The sequence below is a fragment of the Danaus plexippus genome, chromosome 14 (assembly GCF_018135715.1).
Source record: "Danaus plexippus chromosome 14, MEX_DaPlex, whole genome shotgun sequence".
NCBI classification, from domain to species: Eukaryota; Metazoa; Arthropoda; class Insecta; order Lepidoptera; family Nymphalidae; genus Danaus; species Danaus plexippus.
In genome coordinates, this window is record NC_083546.1 from 5,978,600 (window position 1) to 5,988,082 (window position 9,483).

Genomic DNA, 9,483 nt, shown 5'->3' on the forward strand with positions numbered 1-9,483 from the left:
GATAACGCCTTTTTTTTTAAATATAAGCGTCAGGTTTCTTTGATTACTGAGTTTTGTGTGGATTATGAGGGTGAGTCTATGTATAGGATTGTTCTGTCGTTGACGTCAAATACGCTTCTTGAAGAAGAAAGGCTATCAGTGACTTTTCTTCTTAACAACATTAGTCATTATATCTTTCAACATTCATACGATTAAAACGCTAGTTATGAAAATTTCAGAAGTAATTTTCTTAAGTAACTTTTTCTGTTAATATATATTCAATTTAGTATTAAAACTACTTGTCGCCAGTATTTTACATAAAAGGAGAGTCGTACCTAAAATGTCAGAATCACTTTTATAGAATAACATTATTAACGGTCTTCATACGGGAATTTTTTAAATTTATCGCAAATCGAACGAACTATGTACTTACAGAGTAGCCTAGTTTTATTTGACAGCATCTAATTAAGACTAAAACTCAAATTTCAAAATCATTTTGTGGTATCACAACCTATTTATATAATTAAAATTATAGTTTTATAATGAATTTATAATACTATCATTTTAATTTAAAATTATGCATGAATCGATCTAAACGCTCAACACGTTCATAAAGTACAAGTTCCGTTGAAGCTTTAGTACCTACAGTTCCTCGTATTTGTAAAACAAGAACTTAACAAAATAGTAGAAATATGCTATGAAGTAGGTATATATTAAATAGTCATTTTATAGTTATGTAATACCTTAATTGTCTAAAAATAAAGGTATTTAGCTGTAGGTTAGTTTTAATGTACTTTTTTAATGATCAGAAGCTTTACTAGACCCTTTATAATTACGATTTGAAATTTACATTTTACATAATCTGAAATAAAATTATACAAATGTCGTGAGGGTTTTAGGATCGTAAAAGAAATCCCTTGATATGCATGCAGGCCCATTCAAAAGATTAGTCGGACAAATCTCTGCCCACTAACAATTTGATTTAAATTTGCATAATCTCTTATCGCGTTTGAACGTTTGCCGCACTTTAAATGTTAATAGCTTGTGCCGTCCCTAAAACTGAGTTTTTACAAGTTATAGTAAAGGATTTAATATGTTAATACTATATTCATCTACTATAAATATGGATGTCATGTCCAGCGACTTAGGATAATTTACCTACAGTCCCGCTATAGTGAAACGTTCCAGTTATTAGCGTTCAAGTTAAAATGTTTATGTAAAAATAACAATTGATTTCTAATGGCCATTTAGTCAAGTGAGTGCCATTTAGTCAAGTGTCGATAGTGAAAGTCGTTGACCTTGCTTCCCTTTTCTTCGTGACAACGAAATGTCCCGCAAATGCAGTGGTACTTGAAAAGGGGCGATCAGTCTCTGTTCTCCTCCGACTCCTAAGATATCTGGCTTCTTAGCCTCATGAACACATAGTCTCGTCCAGGCTTGAGATCGAACGTGGTTCAAGAAAAATTACCACCTTAGTAAAAGTAAAATTACCTTTAAAGATATATGTATAAATCTAAATTTGTCATGAAATAATTAAATTAATTTACACACTTAATGGATAATTTATTTAGTATTTACTTGTCATTATAGATTATTTCAGATAACAAAGAAGAATCTGTACCTTTATATTAAATATCAAAGACGATATCTCAGATTCAGTTGAGAGGCTTTTAGTACAGACGGGTTTACTAGATTTTATATTCAAACTTGTTTTAGACGTCTCGAATATCGCTTGTTATATAAAAGATATTATTACATATCTTATATATAATTATAAATAGATATTATTACATATCTAAGAACATGTTTAGTTGTTACTTATCATATAAAATATACAGAAAAAGTTTTAAAGAAAATGCATTAGAATTTGTGTATATAGTATATTTAAGACGTATTCTTCTTATAATGTTACAGAATCAAATTCATGATATCTATTTCGGCTAATAGCCGACAACAAACCGATGTAACATTAACATTTTCATCCTGTTATATATACCCTATTTGTTAGGCTGAATGCGCGACACTATGCAAATTTTAATTGAATTGCTAGACGGGATTTGTATGTTTAATCCGTGGAAAGTTTTGTCACATTAGCTGTCTCGAAATTAATCATCGAACCTGCATCATTGAATAATGAATATATAACGAAATATGTTGTGTTTGGGAGGCTTGTTTGTTTTCAATCGATTAAAATTTAAACGCACCTTATTTTTTTGATTTAAATGAACAAAATTTAGAATACAAACTTTTTATTACTAATACATTAGTTATAGAATTTGAATTTCTGTAAGTAATGCTTCATTATACTTGTGATTTATGTTACTGCAGTAGATTTTAGGAAATTTCTGGTATTGATTAAACTTAATTACTTCCCACGATAGTCTGGTGATAAATTATTATACCACTAGTCCCGAGGGTGCACTGTATGAATACTCTTACCATTAAATCTATATATAGCCTATGTAATAAAGTAATTATAACTTTTGCGATCTAACGAAAATTGTTACTAGTTAACGAAGAAAACAAATTAACCGTTATTTTTTCTCAAACAACCTTAAAATTTTTCGATGCAAGCCAACTAAAGTATTTATTAAATTTAAAAAATACAATACTTATATAAAAAATGAAGCCAACGTATTGAGAGTTTGCAAATTGACTTCGCAAACGAGTGCTCAGTACCTACAGCAAAGCTTAACCTACTTAGCCGGTGACACGGCGGGATTCGATTATAGTGTAGGGTTTTTATTGCGTACTATTAATAATATTATTGTATTTCATTTAGGTTATATTATACAGCATATTCCCAGCTTTAAAAGCTAAAGATCACATTAGAAGGATTAAATTAGGTATACAGATAAAAAGAAGTTATCTCAGAAAAATAACCAAACTTATTGTGAATGGATTTATCATTAAAATTCAGTTCAACTTTAGCATCGAAGGGATTTACTTTAATATCGTTTTTTCAACCTGAATAATTCGTAGTGTTAGTCATAAATTTTAAGAGAATTACACATATTAATTTACGAGTATAACTCATACAAGACAAAGCGTTGTTTTAATTTAACAGTTCTTAATTGTATCCTAAACTAATCTCGGACGACTAAATCTAGCAAAATATATAGCATTATTTGTGTAGCTTAACAAGGCTGAAACAAGCTAGAAGTAATAAAATTAGAACTACAAGTACATGGCCGATAGTAAAGAAAATCCTTTTTATTATTCTTTATACCGCCAGTAACGCTTGTGTGTCTCTTTAATTAAGTTAGACTCCATTGTGTAGTGTGAATTAATTCCACTTAAAATATTTTGATATTTTCTTTCTATCTCTCAGTATAAAATATTCATGTTTATTCAAACGATTTCTAGATAGAGGAGATTTTTATGTTTTCATAATGTCTTTTCGTATAAAATTGGCTTTTTGTTATCGTATTATTGTTCTATACAATAAAGGTTTGAAATAAAGTATTTCTTATAAAAACTTTTTTACCTTCTATATATATATATATATTGTGTTGAAATCCGAATTGATTTCAATCACTGCTTTTTTATATACATCACAGTTTAGGGATGAAAAAAATTAAAAAGGAATTCTAAAAACTTCTTTTTTTCATTTTAAGTATTATCATACTGTGACAATTTTGATTGGTACCAAAGACTTTATATAATATTTGTATCAATACTATGTCATGTGCCTAAAATCCCGAATTACAAGAAAATTACAGGTGTCCTTGTTAGCTATATTGCTACCAATTAATTCTAATGGATACATTATATCTTATAACACATGATCTGATAAAATAATTATTGCCTTGTGATGAAAAAACATAAATACTTAGGACTAAAAAAAGGGTTTCCCTATAAATGACGCAAACCTAAAACTGTTACGTGTTTAAAAATAATGATCGACATTTATATAGTGTTTTAGAAATACGCGAAGTTTTACCGTTCCAACACCAGCTGTGAAATATGACATTTAATGCAAACTAAGCACTATTTCTTAAATTTCGGTTTAATTGTATTATGTCGTTTTTAAAAGAGGCACACAAAAACTACTCTTAAATGTAAAAATGTTTTAAATTGTCTACAAACAGTCTAGATTATAGTATTGTTATAAGAGGTTTAAATATAAACCTACTTTAAATGTACCGCATGTTCTGTTTGTAATATGCTTAAAGTAAGTTGTTTATACTATAGTATTTTAAAAACAACAATGTAATTACGAAATATGAAGTAACATAAATAAAATAAATGTTATAAAACATTTAAGCTTACTTTAATTAAATATTTAGAAGATATAAACTATTTATTTCTATAGAACTATAGTTATAGTCTAATAACTATAGGTAGGTATTATCTATTTATTCAAAGTACGTAAAATCTATTAGGATCAGACACAAACTAATTAAACAAAGTCTAATTCCTTTTCATTATCTTTGTAGTGAAGATTTAAAGCGTTTCTTAAGAAATGATTTAAATTGTCTTTGTTTTTTCATTTTGACTTTGTCGTTGTAACGTTTGACGAGTGTAACCTAACCAAAAATTTATTTGGCAGAAGAATTTTTGTTAAAATAAAGCCAAGTCATTTATGACAAACAAACCCCGTTCCGTATCGATTAATAATATAAGTGACGATAAAATATTGTGTAGCATTTCCTATTCAAAATAATGATCAAAATTAACATAAGTGTGTACACAACATTTGTGTGTAAAGAAGATCAGAATTGTACCTTGCGTCTTCCTTATATCGTTTATTAAAGTATTTAGTTATTTAGTTATAATTAGAGTCAAGATGTAAGAAAAAAAATATTAATATCAATAAAAATTTTAAACGCATTACTGCAATGTTCCCATGTGATATAAAAAATATATCATTACTGAATCATTAATTATCTGTTGAGTATTGAGTGTCAGTATCAAATGTGTTTTGATATCTTTTTATTAGAAATGCTGGGGATATTGAGTTCATATTTATGTATATTATAAAAAAAGAATATTTACCTTACATCGAGATGCTCGTTACCAGGTGTATTTGGGATCTACAAAAAGTTCGGGGGCGGCAGAGGACCCTTCTTTGGATCCTACTACCCTCCATGAACAAGCACCCGACACAATAAAAATCTTGTTGTATCGAATTTGACTCTAATCACAAAGCTTTTATTCAGACCCATCCTCCATACTGCTTCATTAGACAAAATAGCGAAACCCGATAAAGCATTTTGTAAATTAAATGTTTTTCATACAGCTAACAGATATAGATATCAAAATCGCTCCCGAATAATAAACACATTCATTGTAAATTAAGGAAAAGGAAATAGAGAGAGCAACATTTACAACAAGCGTTTATTGGTATAACTTTTTTTCATTAACCTAACAAAAGCCTTACGCAATCGTCTTGTAGAGAACCGTTTCAGATGTAATCCATGTAAGCCTGCCTATCGGAGCCTATATAACTGTCTGGATACAGATAATGTTAAGGCTTTGTTAAGGCTATTAGTATACGGGCAAATAGATACGAATGAATGCGGAATTCCAATCTACCGTTAAACTATAAATTCGATTAAATATATTTAACAATATCTGTAGCGGAACAATGGGTTTTGTATGTGGATTACGCGATTTGGTGCTAATTAAGCCTTTTTATGTACCGGTAATGCAAAAAAATGGCCGTTCATAATATTAAATTTGTGAATTTTTCTATGAAATCTGAATAACTTTTTTGTTCAAGCGGTTTCTAAAGTGACGGATTATATTCAAGGATTATTAAAAGTTTTTAATGGGCATCCTAGTTCCAGTTTTTGGTTATCACTAAATATTCACAGAATATTTTTCAAAGTATAACGAACGATTCAAGTTTCATAAGGAAAACAATCTTAAGTCTGGTTAACATCACTTCCCGCCTGACATTTTTATTATCTTGATTGATATGTTTTTCCACAACTTCTGAATAACATACTTCCATATTATCTTAAGCTTTTGCTTCAATTATTTCAGTTCAAACGATTCTGTTCTATATTGTCTGATACCAAGACTTATATTTCATTGTTTCTATATACACGTAGCTGTCGGAGGTTGTACTGTAAGCAAGGTAAGTTTTGTATGTAAGCTGACACTTTTCATTCTCTGTATATATTTCTGTTGTTAAAACTTAGTAATTTTATAAGAAACACTAAACTTTTATAAGTATATGGAATGTTTATTAATATTGATTAAACAAGTGATTGCTGAATATAAAATAAATGCTTAAAGAATGTTCACAAATTCAAATTGATTTTTTTATTTTATTTGGCAAATACATATATAAAGCTTTGAAAAGAAATAATTACTTTCTACGTGTACATTAATTGCTTGTCATCAAAATACACTACAGAATGTATTCAGTTACAAACGTTTTGACATTTTTTTATGCTATGGCTTCATTCACACTGGAATCGTGATATGTTTTGACTTGTAGACTATGTAATCAGTAATAAATTTATATAGATTATATTATACACATGTTTTGATATTAAAGATTAGTTACAAAGTTTCTTACAAATCTAAATTATATGACGATTTCTTTTCACACTAACAATATTTGTCGGCAATAAATTAATTCCATCTTGTCTGCCCGTGATCAAGGTTGCTGAAAAGTAACTGACACGTCGAGAGCATGTAGTTTTTTACAAAAATAAAGCACGCGTATTATATCCGAATAATATTAGTTTCATTTAAATGAATAAATTAAAATGATCAGTATTTTATAATTAGAACAGTTAGTTAATATAAAAACACAGAACAATTGCAGGTTTAAAAATACATGAAAATAAAAGGCATATTAAGTTCTTCTTAGAGTACGTAGTAATGGAGAAAAGCGCTACAAATTGAGCTTACGCGTTATTTGCTGAATTCATTGTTCTTTCTTAAGTCTTTGCAGGAATAGAATAAGGCACGTTTTAAGTTTGTCTCTGATATTTTAATACCTTTTGTAAAGCCTTAATGCATTATTCCTGCAATTACACTTAAGAGAAAACAGATGAATATTTTACTTAAGTAAGATATAAGATATATTACCGTAATTAAAACCGGAATGTCTTACTTCAAGACTTCGTTTAAATATTAAAAAATATATCAAATAAATGATTACAAAAAACGATTTCATTTTAAATTTGAATAGCTAAAATAATTTTTAAGTAACTTTTTATGTTTCCTTTTGCATGTACCCTCTTTCGTCATTAAATAAACACATACACATTAAAAAAAACAAGATTTTTTATAATAGAAAACAAACCCTAATTCGTTGGATTAAGATATTATTTTGTATATAATTATAATTCTTTTGGTTAGTGTCTGTTGTCAGAATTAACCCTTGTCAGCGCTTTTGTCAACATATGAAACTTTTCATTTGTTTTAATTTAACAAATGACTTATCTCCGGGCTCAGTGTATTTCAGAATTGGCGGCATATGTTACCGCTACTATTTTAATATCTATATTAACAATACAATTATATTTTATCCAATTGAATAAGCATGATATCATAAAAGATTATATGATAGATATAATATTAATAGTAAACTTTAGAAAGCCAACCATTTGTTTTGTGTTTATTCGCTGACGCATGGAATAAAATGAGATAAAAATTCTCGTCATACTACAAAAAGATGCTGGCAATAGCTAGTAAATAACGAATGGTAAGGAAATAAAGTTTCACAATAGTATTTATATGAACAAATATTTTCGGATACTACGCTTATTTAATATTTTATAACTGCATAATCCTTATTTGGTAATTAAAAAAAAGTGTAGTATCTGAAAAACTTAGTGTGATATAAATGAGAACACACGAAAATCTAAGGTATGTTATGACAATAGTATGTTCAGTATTGATAACAAAATCCAAACAGTATTTCGAGAACAAATGGTAAGGCATGTCGGCGACGTCGCAAAGCGGACTATTTGCTGTAGCTGCGCTAATAAAGACCACGCGGACACGTAGACGATAAAATGACGCTCGCAGATTGCAGTCTTGGCATTGCCACGTAATAGTACAAGGAAAATTAAGTTCAAAAACTGCTTCACATTACGAGAGCTCAACCAAAATATTAAACTTTATCTGTGAAATGAGTTAGACTGTCTTGTTTTAACATAAAAATGAATTAAAAACAAATTTTAAACAAAACAAAGTCAATACAAGACTAATCTTAACTATACAACATAATCGTCATTTTTTTTTAATGTTTTATCTAATTTAAGCCAGCAGCATTTTATTAATTCACACTCGTGACAAGGGGATGAGACTTCTAACTTATGGCACCCCTGTAATAAGTCTGGGTTAAATCTCGTGCAACTAACGATGCGTTCACCTTTTGTGTGACACCATTGTTGCTTGCTGAGCCGTATATGCAAGTTGTACACATCCAGAATATAGATTTTATATATAGAATGGATTAGATGTTTAAAATCAGGATTGAGATTTTCTGTCAAGAATTATTAGACAAAGGAGTGTATATATGAAAAGTAGTGAAATAATGAATTGGTTTACCTGTATATTATATTTAATTTAATAATATTATTGATAAGTTAATTTCAGTATTTTCATATCAGACAAACAGATATTATTGCATAACACGTTTTGCTATATGATTAAAATTATATTATGTGCATTGCGAAAGTAAGTACAATATTTTCTAAACTAACTGCTACCTGTTTAACTATGTAGGCAAGTTTAGTTAACATACAAATTAAGAATAGTTAATACGTATAATACATGTTTTGACACAAAAGTGTTGGTTTCAATTAAAGTATTAATGGAAGTTCGGACAAAATGAGAGGTTGTTTTGTTTTTCAAATATAATTATTTATTTGAAGTCATCGTTTTTTAAGCTTCCATCTTTTACGGTAGTTTTCGCTGCTTTCAATATGTTCCTTGATTTAATACTGTCTTCGTATGTACGTAGATATGTTCGTACCACACATTAACTATAATAGACAGCTTTTCATATAGGTACCATGGCATTTTGTCGATATTAAATCTAAATCATATTGTCAAAATATCAATAAAGATTACTAAAAAAATATTTATTCTATTAATAAACTTATAAATTCAATAAAAAATTTAATTGAAACCACTTGTTTACCCTCACAGTTCATCAAATTCAATACAAATAACAAGAAACAGTTTTTTAGAAATGAGATTATAACTATCTGTAAAATATACTTCAGTATAGGGGAAACAATTTTCAATTGATCTCTGTAACCCGTCTGAGGCAAGGGTGCTTACCAGTCCATAGGACTTAAAATATAGCTACCATTCATTTAAATGAAAGTAATATTTTTCGGATATACTACCCGTGCTTTATTTTTGGTCAAAACTACAGACAAGATCTCGTCTGCCCGTGATCACGGTTGCTGAAAAGTAACCGAAACGTCGGGAGTATGTAGTTTTTTACAAAAATAAATCAAGCGTAGTTTATCCGAAAAATATTAGTTTCATTTAAATTAATCTCTTTTTGTCTATATTTTTCAT